The 13,305-nt window shown below is 39.7% G+C and overlaps 1 protein-coding gene across 2 annotated transcripts in view; it reads right to left on the reverse strand.

Annotated features, from left to right (window-relative positions):
- Positions 1 to 13,305, reverse strand: part of sstr1b (somatostatin receptor 1b) — a 23,701-nt gene extending 10,396 nt beyond the window's left edge. Inside the window, exon 1 of one of the 2 annotated variants that reach the window (XM_034856814.1) lies at positions 13,003 to 13,305. The gene's annotated coding sequence lies outside the window, so the exon portion shown is untranslated. Of the gene's footprint in view, positions 1 to 12,946 lie in introns of both variants that reach the window. The other variant, XM_034856813.1, reaches the window with a different exon arrangement.

A 13,305-nucleotide genomic window follows, 5' to 3' on the forward strand; every position in this document is an offset into this window, starting at 1 on the left:
TGTATGAAGTGCTTTTATGCATGTTAAAACTCAAAACGGGTCCGTCGGGACCCTAACACCATAGGAAGGTTAAAAAGAGTAAGATCTGTGTTATTTAAAACCAAACTCACCAGACTCCATTTAAACAATCAGTACTTTTAGTTTTTTTGACCAAACCAGAGTGGTAATTGTTGAAGCAGTGGAAAGACGAACCAAGACGGCTTTGATAATCATTTTGTGTAAATGAATTGCGTTTTCTTATGATGAATTAATGTTTATTTGAATGGCGTCGGGTGGGTAAATAAAATGGGCACAATTAAGGTCAACCGTTAATGCTACGTTGCTGTTTGTTTTGGCAGCTTCTTACTTGATACTGCATCAATTTCAAAGATTGTTGTTCCCATCAGTCACTTAGACATGGAAAATAGGGACCAGGTTGAAAAAAAAAAAGTTACTTTTTCATTGATGCAAACTTTTCATGAATTGTTCATATCTGCCTGATGAATGCCGGTTCATGAGGAGTTTCATGTTCAGAATTGATGGCCCTAAAATTACCCTGTAAACTTGTTAGCTCGGTTTGTGAGCAAGTTAGATTTTCAAAAATATTACCAAACAGTAAAAAGCTATGGTCAAAAAATAGACAAAAAAAAAAAAATCCTCCCTGTTAGTAACTGCTCGGAGGAGGAATGGGGGCGGTGCGCGATCACGGAAGGTTTGTGTCGCATGGATGTAATGGCGGAGTTGTTGTCAAAACTTAGACTTCCTAATTGGGGCTACAGAAACTGTTATTGAAGTTTATTCCTGTAACATAGGATATTTAAACTCAACATTAATTTAGTTTGAGACCATTTGTGAAATTTCTCTTTCAAATAATTTTGAATTCACCCAGGATTTCCTGCCAGGTTTGTATTCCTCGCAGTCCAAAGAGAGATTTGAACCGGCATTTACACCACATTGAGACTAAATATATTTTTTTCAAAATGACAGTAAATATAATGTGCTGTAGAAAGTGTCCCTAGGGTGCTATTCATTTTGCGGATCCTACATCAGAACGGCTGAAGGAATTTGAGACACACAAGAGGTGCCTCTTAAAGGGATACTTCAGCAATTATTATTAAGCTTTGCATATGAAGAAACCCGGTAGTAGGTTTCAACGACTGTGCTTCCCTCCCCCATGAGACAAGAGATCTCTGTATTGTGTGTGTGTGGAGGGGGGAAAAACCTTGGATAATGCAAAAATTGTAATTTGCGTTGTTGAAAGCATTTTTGCCCAGAGCTATTGAACTACAACCCGCCCATAGGGGGTTGGACCCAAAGGAAGCCAAAGCAAGTCCAGAATCACAGATTGTAGAATTTGCAGACGGAATACTAGACGCGCTAGGGAAGCTTCGGCTGCTACGGAGACCAGCACCTCAGCCAGCAGTGTCGCCCAATGCCTCTAGCAAGTGCATTTTGGGATTTGGTGCATTTCATCCACATGAGCCAAAAACACGTTTTCTGTTTTTTTCTCGGTCTAGAAGGCACCAATTTTGAGGAAAAAAAAAATCCCATTTCTACTACATAATTGATCCAACTATTATTTTTCCAACGGTGAAATATCCCTTTAAGTGGTTCATATTGCTCTAACCTTTCTAAATGAATCTAATCAAGTCATTTGAGACAAATATGACAAACTTAAATTATTAAAAGGTTTTAGAGACTTTCAGTTAACTGCAAGTTGTCTTGACTACTTATTAGTATTTTGAGAAGCATTTGCTGGGTGTTGAAAAAACGCCTCCTGCAGCGAATACATTCCGTTCCATTCTCTGAAAACGCTGAAGAAAGCTTCTCATCTGTTTCGGTCTCGTAAATTTGTATCATAGATTCTTTCTCTTATCTGTGAAACAACCTTGAACCAACCCTGTGCCCTTTTCTCTATGTACTCATTTCTTCAAAGTGAATGAAGCAAATGTAAGAAAATGTAGATACTCTTGTGTCTCTCTAAACCCTGAGAACATTGTGAACTGAACACCGCTTTGTGACACTTTATTTTCCGAACACGTTACTGCTTTTAGAATAAACTAACAATTTCAAGTTTAAGCCAGCAGAAAATAAGATATAAGGGTCTATCTAGTCCACACAGCATTGTGGGATGGGTGAAAAATGTGTTCTGGTTAATTGGCATTTCTTTAAACCAATCCCAAACGATGTGGGCGGCACTAAGTGCCGGACAGAGCCACGGTGCTGCTGCAAAATAACCTTTTGGATGGATCTTGTTTTGGTGGAACATGTGTAGCCTAACTACAAAAGTTGTTTTAGTTGTGCAACAGAAAGCTCAGATTGGATTGATAGTTTAGCTAGCTGTCTGGATTTACCCTGCAGAGATCTGAGGAGCAGCTAGTCACCATTAATCCCACTGTAGTTTAGAATGCCAACACATAGAAAGCAGAATGTAACAGACATCTGGCCGAAAAATGAGGGACATAAAGATTATATCTTTCCTAAACAGACTGTTATTATAGATAGCTAAAGTTAGCTAAATTAGCTATAGCCTCATTTAAGTTCTAACTTGACACTACCCGATACATCCAAGTTGTGTTTGAAATTGTCACAGAAATAGTGCACTATATAGTGTTTTTGGCATTTTGTAGTGGTGTACCAGTGTTGGGAAGGATAATTTCAAAACGTATTCCGTTACAGAAAACAGAATAAAAAGTGTAATTTGGACTGTACTATACAGTCCACTAATGAATACCCACAATGCACTGCTAATTTGACTGTATGCCTACATACGCTGTACCTTACATTCCACTACTGTAAACCACAATAAATAAAAAAAGTAAATATGGAGCCAACTTTTGTTTTTGAACAGTGGAAATGTAACATGCAACATATACTGTATATAACCTTTTACTGTTCTTTCGAGTCCTTGGTTTGTTTCAGGGACGTATTACAAGTATTTTAATTTGGGTTTGTTTACATGATGCTGGGCGCACCCGCCTCCGTCACACAAACAACGGGTGCATCTACTGACGCAACAAGGTTTTTTCAGTATAGTGTCAAAATCCCATTTGGGCATTCCCTATATAGCTCACCAGTTAATAAATACTATATAGGGAGTAGTGAGTGAGTGAATGACGGAACAGTTTTGAACACAGCTCCAGTCTTGTGCTGTCTGACAAGCAAAAGCACCACTGTCTTTGTCTTGATAACGCTTGAAAAAACAAACTGCAAGAATCAGTCACATGTTGATTGATTTACAGTGCGCGCCACTCACGTAGAAAAAAAGTACCACACAATTCAACTCACAAGGTCTTAATTATTGCTCGGTATCCACTTTAGAGTTGCACATATTATTTTTAGTTTTAGTTAGTTGTTGACAGTACTATGTAATGATCTCGGAAGCAGCAACCTCAAACACAGGCAGTTCACCTGGTATTTAAGCCGGGCCTTTAACTTTCTTTAACATTATTGCCACTGTTTTTTAACCCACCATGTCCTACATTTACAAAAACATTGTAAAGCAAGTTTCTTTACAAGTCTCCCTTTAGTAGTGATTGTGACCAGCGACACTTTTGTAGTATTGCGCCCGCTTCTCACGCCTCCATACCTGCCCGCTTGCCTCTCATCGAGAGGAATATGAAATATGCACTATTCCAAAACACTTACTTTCTTGGTCCCGCCCCAGACACATTTGACCAATAAGCGGAGTGAACATTCTTGCGTGGTTTGTAGAAATGCCTTTTAGTTTGTGTGATGTGTAAAACGACACCAAACCAAGTTTAAAAACTCTGATACAAACTAATTCGGACCAGAGAAAACGAACCACAGGTGTACAACAAATCACCATGTGAATGAAAATGTCTTAATTCTCATCTTGATTTTACCTGGAAACACTTAAAACGACAGAAGTGTATAATTAAGCATTGCCACACTTTTCACAAATAACACAGAAGCCATCAGTCAGTAATCATGACTTCAAACCAGATTCAGAATATCTTAAGAGGTTTAGCATTAATTATATTAAGCAATGCAATTTCCAGTAAGAAACACATTCATCATCCATTAAAATAATAATTCCATGCTTTCATATTCCATTGAAAGGCAATTTTGTTAGCTTTTGCACGGCTTTGCCAGTTTAAATATAGCAGTGATTAACCCTAAACATGTAAGGTGCTCGGCACGCACAAAAGTGCATTTAGAATTGATTTCCCAAACATCCGGTTTCTCTTGAGGAAAAAAAAAAGAGAACAATGAGTTTCCCTAAAAGCTTTAATTAGATTGCCATGGTGGTAGGGAAATTAATGAAATATTACAGATGGCTGAGCCTGGCTGAAGTCCCCTGAGTCAATTTAAGAGGGGGAAAGGGCTGTGTTAATTAATTTATGTTTACTCAGTTGACACCTCCATGCCAGCATCTCCTTTAAATTAGGCCTGGAAGTGCTGGACATAAGACAACAATTATTTTAACAATGAACACTATAAGTTACTATGAGTAACTTATAAAACACACGTTTGTCCTCCAGAGGCCTCAAAGACATTTTAAATACAGCTCTTTCAGAATTTAAAGGGAGGAGAAGAGGGAAACCTTTCTTGGTTGTCAAAGCTGTCATAGAGCTATGCTAATGGGTAATACCTCCATTGAAGTTATTAAATGTTTTATTGATATATATACAAAAAGCCAAAAGGTACAAGACTGTCTACTAAAACGATTATAGACTTCAGAGGTAGAAGCTCGCTCAAGATTTCGGTAGATGCTAGATCGGATCAGCTAGAAGTGTCCATGTCAAAGGACGTGCCTTATGGCCCGCCTTATTCCACCTCTGATTGGCTTACCCTGGTATTCTTACCCCATCCTTGACTTTTCACTGACGGGATTGCTCCATTGCCGCCGGAAAAAAAGTCTTAATTTGTAAAGGAACTATTAACATTAGCTGTCAGATTAATGGAGTGGAGTAAACAATACAGAATAATGTAGTAGAAAGTGGCATGAAAAGTAAAGTATAAGTACAGTACTTGAATAATTGTACTCAGTTACATTATACTACAAAGCAGATTGGAGCAATAATTAGGATGAAATCCAAGTTTGCAGAGTGTGAGCAGTTTGTTAAACACAATGATTTTTCAGAGGAAGAGTTTTCCTGATTGATTATGTTTTGAAACGTTGAAAAAATCAATCCAATAACTGGCAACTAGTTGACATAAGAGGCCGAGACAAGTGTGACTGAAATGCAAGTTGCGGCTTGTTAGACCAAAAAAAACATGCAGCCAAATCAACGTCAGTAGAAGAGAGATACAGAAATATCTACATATATTGCATCAGTGTTTTCATTGACATTGAGCAATCACACAAGTCAAAAAACAAAACAAAGGAAATCCTACTCTTCACTCAAATCTGATAATTTATAGTTTTGAAATATCAATTACACTAACGCAAATCCTGTTCTGCACACACAGTCCTCACATCTGGATTTTTCAATTAAAATCCAGATATGTGTAGTGCTTTCTTAATAGTTTTGTCACAGATTAACTTCCATAGACTCCCTCCCCCTAACAACTGCAGTCATGCAAAACATACAAGAATTAAATCCCCCTTTCAACACCATGCATATTAAGCCACTCGGCCAGGCATGCCAAACACTTGTTTATTAATCTCAAAAAGTAATCTCCAAATGGAACATCACAACGTGGTGTCCATGTAAAATATAACAGCTTTCAGTTCACTTTGTGGCACAAACTGAGTACTTTCACCCAGGAATCGCTCATTTGGTCCTCAGTATTGTCTCATATTTTTCCTCAACTTAGCAGCACACCACCCCAACCCTCATCTTTCTTCCCCACCTTCTCTAGCTCCCAATCAAGTCCTACATTAAACATAAAATCCCCCTTCTCACCTACAAATCCACTATCCAACTCCATTACCATCTTGCGGGTCCTGTAGCCAGCTCACACCCGGTGTCACACGACCAGCCGGCGGTCTCTAAATTTCATAGAATATCATAATTTTTGTTGTGCATACCATTTTCGTATGATAACATAGCGGCCTGTTTATGAGAATGCATTGAGCGGCTAAATACAACCAGCAACTGCCCCTTTGATTTTATTGCACGATAGACTGTTCACCTTACAGAGCTTTGAGTTACGTAGTTTAAAATACTTCCATTTAAGGTGTATAATACATGGTCTGTTGGTAAAGTAGCACTGATCACTTTGAGGGGAGATACATACATAAATACATACATATGTTTATCCCCACAGGGGATGAAAAATAATTCAGAAGAGGCAGGGATACATGACCAGAAGGTGGGAAATCCCAAGTAATACAAACCACCATTATTTCCTAATCTTAACTAGTTGTTTTGGTGTCCAAATTTAACTGTCGTCGCCACAAGCCGGTCTCTTTTTGTCAGCTAACCGTATCATCAACGGCCACTGAAACGACCGTAACCTCACAGAGCTCTGTACCTGGCGCTCTGTACCCAACTCACAGTCACCATTTGTCAGTTCAACTCACAGGACTGGTTGTCACATGACCGGCCGACGGTCGCCATAACCTCATAGGATGTCTTATTGTGCGTAACTTTTCATACAATATCTCATCAGTTCATAAGAATGTTTTGAATTCTTCCCATATGCATAAGTCCTTAGTCAAAGTGAATGCACCGTATTTGTACAGGTCTTCCCAATAACTGTTTCCCAGAGAGCGAAAGAAAACCTGTACTGTGAGGATGAGAAGTAGGTTAATTCTGCAGGGGTAAATGCAAAATAAACAAAACAATTCCCTTCAAGCACCCTTTCATTACAGTGCACACGGCATGGCAGACTGCAGCACGGCAGCTTCTTTGTGTTTTCCTCAGAGCCTCAGAAACCAAACAATGCACCTGTCTGAAATAATGATCCATTATCCATCCGGGGTCTGATTAGGTTTTAGTAAGTGCACTTAGTAAGCTCAGTATTCTTCATCGCCTGATTTATTTCCATTTTAACAAAGAAATCAGAATGTAATAAAATTGCCACAAACCAGCTGAAACATTGTCACACCTAAGCCTGTCCAAGCCCTCAGGGTCCTGGCCCCCCCGAGCACTCGTACCATTTCCACTGTCAGCAGGCCGGTCTTGATCACGGGGATGTGATGAAACTTGACAAAACCTGTTCCACACCCCTTTTAAGTAAACGCAAATTAAATGCCATATTTTGCCAAATACAGAGTTAATGGGATAATGAAAATTGGCTTCTCAGTAAATTTGAGGTTGTATTTTTTGTTTTTGCATGTTTTGTTGTTTTTTCTGCTCATTTTTTCTGCGTCTTTCCCGTTCGAGTAAAAAGGAGGCAGTGTTAGTAATTATATCGGGGGCGGGGTTATAAAATGTAGGTTTCAGTGACGTGGGACAAGAACAGGACATGAACCGCGGTCTCTTGTGTGAAAGTCCTGTGTTCCTTCTACCAACCTAACCTCTTGCCTCCTTGTGCAGATTTTCAGTCTTTCATACTACTCGCTAAAGTTGTCACTCTTAAAATATATTATAATACTATGTCATCTTACAGCGCCGCGGTCGAGCCGCTGCTCTTCCCAGACGCTAAAGGTTTTGCGTCGGTATCCAATGCTGAGACACTTTACAAGATGGGTTGAAAGAGAACGATTATGAAAGGCTTGTGCCATGCAACAACAGTTTTAATAATAATTAATTCAATTTGTATAGCACTTTCCAATGACCCAAAATCGCATGCAGTTTTGTTGTCATTACTTACAATTCCTCATTGGGCCACAGAAACTACGATCTACTGTATAGCTTTAATACAAGGATCACTTTTGCCACCACAAAGCCAGATATATATATATATATATATATATATATATATATATATATATATATATATATATATATATATATATATATATATATATAAAATTGCTTGGCTACAAAGAGTTCCCAGCCCAGTTTTCATGGCAGTGAAATTAAATTTAATCTAATGTTTTGTGTACAGGGACACAATTTTCTAGTTTTTTCCGTGGTGGTGAGCACGCATTTTAAAGTATTTTATTTTAATGGGAAGCATCTTTCATGATAACAGCACAATTACGGTAGTGAGCAGTTTTGAAAAGCTGAAAATCCGCATAAGGAGGTTGGTTGGGATGGAGGTGGTGGATGAGTGAAACAACACAGGACTTTCACCCCTGAGACCCAGAATCGCGTCCCACATGTGGCAGTTTCTTTCCGTGTTCTTCTTCTCCTAACCACACCCGTCCCGTTGTTGTCGGCGTCTCAGGCTTGTGACGATCCCTTTCCCCGCTGTTCTTTTCCTAACCACAACCGTCCCGTTGTTGTAGCACGTTTATGTGTGGCGGCTCGTGCCATTGTTGTTGTTGCCGTTGTGTGGCGTTTCATTTCCCCGTTGTTGCATCTCACAGAGCAGCCCAGTGTCATGGCGGTTGTCGCCAGCGAGTGGCGTTTCGTTTCCCCGTTATTGCGTCCCCAACAGACCGTGGATCGTGTCCCAGCGGCAGTTGTTTTCAACCAGAGCCCAGAGTCCTGCTGGAGCCCAGTCTCATGTCAGTATGTGAAATGGTCACATTCCCATTCCAATTGTGTCCCTGTTGACAAATTAATAGATCAAAATAACGTGACCATTTCACGAACTACCGTGAGACCGGGTTGGAGTCCAACATCTAAATGATTTCCAGATGTTCAGGACATCACATCATAACAACCTTGCTTTTAGCAGACCATGAGAAGCAGGGCTCTGCCCTCTCTGCCTAGGTCATAGGTCAAAAAGTTTGGGGCCTCCGTCTCACAAACATACATGATCTCAAACAGATGTCCTCCTTAGCACAAATACACAGTACATGTTCTGTAATGCATTGAGTGACAACTACATCACATGTATTTATGAGAATACAGCATTGGATATATGCTTATAGGAAATATTGAATAGGATAGAACACAATGTAATTCTTCTAAATAAAATATCACATTCATTACACATTACACATTCTACAGGAAACCAACTTGGGGCCATATAGAATGTTTATGTTTACAACTCGACAATAGTCTTCTAGACCGCTCATTCTGCCCCTAAAAAAAACAATAATTGCAATGCTGGTTGCATGGCATCAGAATTTTTGATGGTCGCCATGGAAACAATAGGACAAGGGCTGGGAAAATTAGCCAAACAGGCAGCCAAGTACTCTGGAAATCAAACCTGGTGGGGGGGGGGGGACTCTTTTAGTCCCGCCCCTGCATGTAAATTTGAAACTAATAAATGATCAATGGATTTAAGAAACTTGATTGAGATTTGAAAGTGTGTTGCCGTGGTACTCAGCGGGGCTGTGTTACTGTCTGCTGTTAACCGTTCATCATTCGGCAAGCAATTTCTAATGAGCAATTTTTGTCATTTCAACACAAAATATCAATAACAATCCACGGCCACGCCACACAGCCGGGAGGAGAACTCCGGTTGTGTGTGTGGGTGTGTGTGTGTGTGTGTGGTTCGGGGGGGTGGGGGTGAGGGATTGACACTTTAACTGACACTTCGGGCAGTAGTAACACAAATTGCTCACTAAAATTGCTTGCTTTAAACGATAAATGTCAGCTGGGTGTTGTGAATGATGATCCAGGGGAAAATGTCATTAAATTCAATTTTCGCTCATCCTGTGCAAATGCGAAGACCGAAACACAGAGGTGGTAGTAGGGGGTTTGGGGTACTTTTTAAATCACCCCCAGTAACACTAAGTACCTCAGTCCCCTAGTAGTCTGGATCAACGGAAGTACATTTCCAAGCTAAAGCCTGGAATCCTTCCGCTCTCTAGGGGTTGCTGTTCTCTAACTTATTTAAGCTTCATGAGCCATTAGTACTTGTTCACCCAACTAGATTGCGCTCTTTGTTTAAATGAAAAAAAGGCACAAAGAATGGCAATTCAGTGTGCTCTCAACCCTTTGTTGATCAGTCCATTGGGCTCAGAAAATACACAAGACCTAGCAAATGGAATACATACAGTGCTGTTTAAACTGTGCCTTGGCCACTCTAGTCAGTCAATGATCAGCTGATCGATAATCTAATTGACATGCATGCTGTTGAGTCCCGCTGACCTGAACCAGCTGCAGTCTAAGCAGCATGTTAGTGCTGAACCGCACTAGCCTACTGACTAGAGATGTGACGATGCAATCAACTCACGCTTGAATACAATTCACGATTTTAAGTTCAGGATGTGATTTTCTCACAATTTTATGTGACAGAATGAAATGACGGAAAAATATTCCTTCATTAATATAAATTGTGTAAAACAGCAGCTGTGTCCTCATATCAAAAGTACAACTGAAAAAGTATTTTATTTTATTTCTATCCTATTTTAACATTTTTTGTTATTCAGGTGAAAAAGTGATTTATCCTGAATAACAACAAAAAAAGAGGTTAAAGAAAAGCTAATTTATTTAACGCCACATGGTTAAATAATAAAATGTAATAATAACTTTTAAGAACAACTTTATTTACCAGTTATTTGCTGTTAAACGAGAAAAAGAAGAAATACTAGATGGCAGAAGGGTATTTTACAACAACATTGAATGCAACACATGCTTACAGAGCCGTACACATGCTTTCTCAAAGTGCAGTGAGTCTCCTCTGTGTCTTTAGCTGCAGACTGTATGCTAAGTAACGTGCTATGTAATGTTAGCTAGCATCACACCCTGGGCTGTTTAAAAAAACTGCATAGCGATTCATTTTTCATCGGGTGTAATCTTTGCAAATTAAAATAGATTTTTAACCGATTCCCAATGCATTGTTACCTCCCTAGAACTGACTGAGAAAAGTCTGCATTCTACCTACTGTCTCTCCAACAATCACAGAGCTGAAGAGAAGATGATCATGACATCTGACCCGCTCGGATTCTCTGCCGGCCCGCAGTGCAGAGCATACCTGATGCTGAAAATGACACCGTGTTGATGATGATTACAGCTGCTGCTGGACATTCTACATGATGATGCTGCAATGCATTTTTACCATTGTACTGACATGCCTGGTAGGATAGATGGACAGCAATCACGAGATAATTCATTGGATGATTTAGCATTTTCATTGGTATGACACGACAGCGTCGCTGAGATTTAGTTATCGAAACAAGAGAAATAATTAAATGACTTTTTGATGATTGATAGATAGATAGATAGATGGATATTTATTGATCCCCAAAAATGGGAAATTACAGTGTTACAGCAGTACACAAAATATACAAATACATGTTCCATTAGTTTGATTTTGAGCCGCTACTAACTACTTTTTATTTTTATTTAACCTGACAATTGTTTTCTCGATTAACTGATCAATCATTTGGCCAATGAAATAGTGAAAGATGTCCATTGCAAGTTTGGAGAGTCCAAGGGGATGCTGTCATATTTCTTATAGCAAATCATCAATAAAGAGAAGCTGGAAAGTGGGGGATGTATTTGCATTTTTGCTTGAAAAAATGGGTTTATTTTTCCATAATTCTTATCAGCTTGATTATATATCAAATGACAATCTCACAACAATTGCTTCAGTTGTGAGAACTGTCAGTAAAATCTTTAATACGTCAACAGGTACTGAGCAATTTAGATGTCTAAAGACTTGATTGCAGGACTGTCACATTAGATTGCTAAACCGACAACTCGATGTATAAGTGCTAAATATAGTCTCTACCAAGGAAAGTAAACATGGTGTTAAAAGGTGTTTAGCGCATTAACAATACAGAGGTTTGCATTCAATTACTGTTTCATTTTTTTAAATATACTAACATTAATATGGAAGTGTTATTTGCAAGATTGGTTCATCTATATACAGTACATACAGTGTAAAGCTATAGATTAACCCGGCATTTGTAACATTTATATACATTCAAATCATTTTAAATACATCTAAAATGGAAAGAGTCTCTGTCTATCTGTGTGTCTGTGTGTCTGCCTGTCTGTCTGTCGGTCTGTCGGTCGGTCTGTCTGTCTGTCTGTTCGACAGACTGACAAACTGATGTTTCTACACGCCGCACCTTGCTGATTTTGAGGGTTTTATGTGAACAAACAATGCTTTGCTGTAATGACAGTTGACTTTGAGCAGCTAGCACCTAGCCTTGTCCAATGTGCTCCAGGCTCTGTGGACTTTTGATGCGTGTGTGACTTTGTCTCTCCCCCTGACCCGCCTTTAGACCCCTTTCATGTGTTCCGGGACCTCCTGATTTACAAATGCATCTCTGAATACAACACATGGAATGTACCTAACTCACACTGTAATGCAAAAGCCATTCCCCAGTCTAGAATATGTCATTTCGTTTATTTTAACCCCACCCATCTGGCGACCCCCAGAAATTCTCCCACGACCCCTTTTGGGGGATCCGGACCCCAAGGCTGAGAACAACTGATCTAGTATACTAAAGTGAAGTGTTTTCTCTTATCGTTGCTAGCGGATGCAAATATTGCAAGACCCAAGGAAGTAGGATGAGCTGACGGTTCTTGAGAACGCTGTAAGCAGCAATACCGGAGACCAGGCACGCTTTGAATGGACACTGCACTAGTATGTACACATTCACATTTTTAAGTACATGTTTACCACTCCTGAAATCTATGTTGTTCTATAAATGTGATTAAATAACTTAATCACTCTAGACTGTTGCTGTTATTTGCTGTCCTTCAAATAATGCTCCAGTCCTACATTTGGCAGGTCTGATTAATGACTTCCACTGAGCAAATGATAGTCGCATTCTGACACCAAGGCACAGTGGACTGGTTTGAGCTTGTCACTGATGAAATGGCCATACTAAAGACAAACATTTTGAACATTAGTTTGGGCTGGCATTTGCAGGTAATATTGACCTTCTCCAAAAAACATCCACTAGCGCTAATGGATGTTTTTTGGAGAATGTCAATCAATGTCAATGATCAATATATTTAAATAGTATTATAGAAAATTGAGTGACAAAGTTCCAACTGGACCTGTTCATTGACACCATTTTGGTTGCATTGACCTTCACTGAATCTGATGATTAACTTTGAGTCGTGCAGGTGTGCGTTGATAACTTACCGTCCGTGTGTGGCTTCTCAAAGGCTGCTGTCCTCCAATCCTAATCCCCAGGATGACGAGGATGGCCATGGACAGTATACGGGCTCTCCGCCTCCCTCTCTCTCTTCTGGAGTGAGAGAATCTTGTCTTTTCTGTTTCCCCTCTTCCCGTCAGAAGCTGTGCGTCTGTCAGCATCCACTGGTCTCTGTGCTGCTTGATGCCGCTACGCTCTCCTTTGCCTCTCTAAACAATCTCTGCCCACTCTCTCTCTCTCTCTCTCTCTCTCTCTCTCTCTCTCTCTCTCTCTCTCTTACACTCACACAC

The sequence above is a fragment of the Etheostoma cragini genome, chromosome 19 (assembly GCF_013103735.1).
Source record: "Etheostoma cragini isolate CJK2018 chromosome 19, CSU_Ecrag_1.0, whole genome shotgun sequence".
In the NCBI taxonomy this organism is placed as follows: Eukaryota; Metazoa; Chordata; class Actinopteri; order Perciformes; family Percidae; genus Etheostoma; species Etheostoma cragini.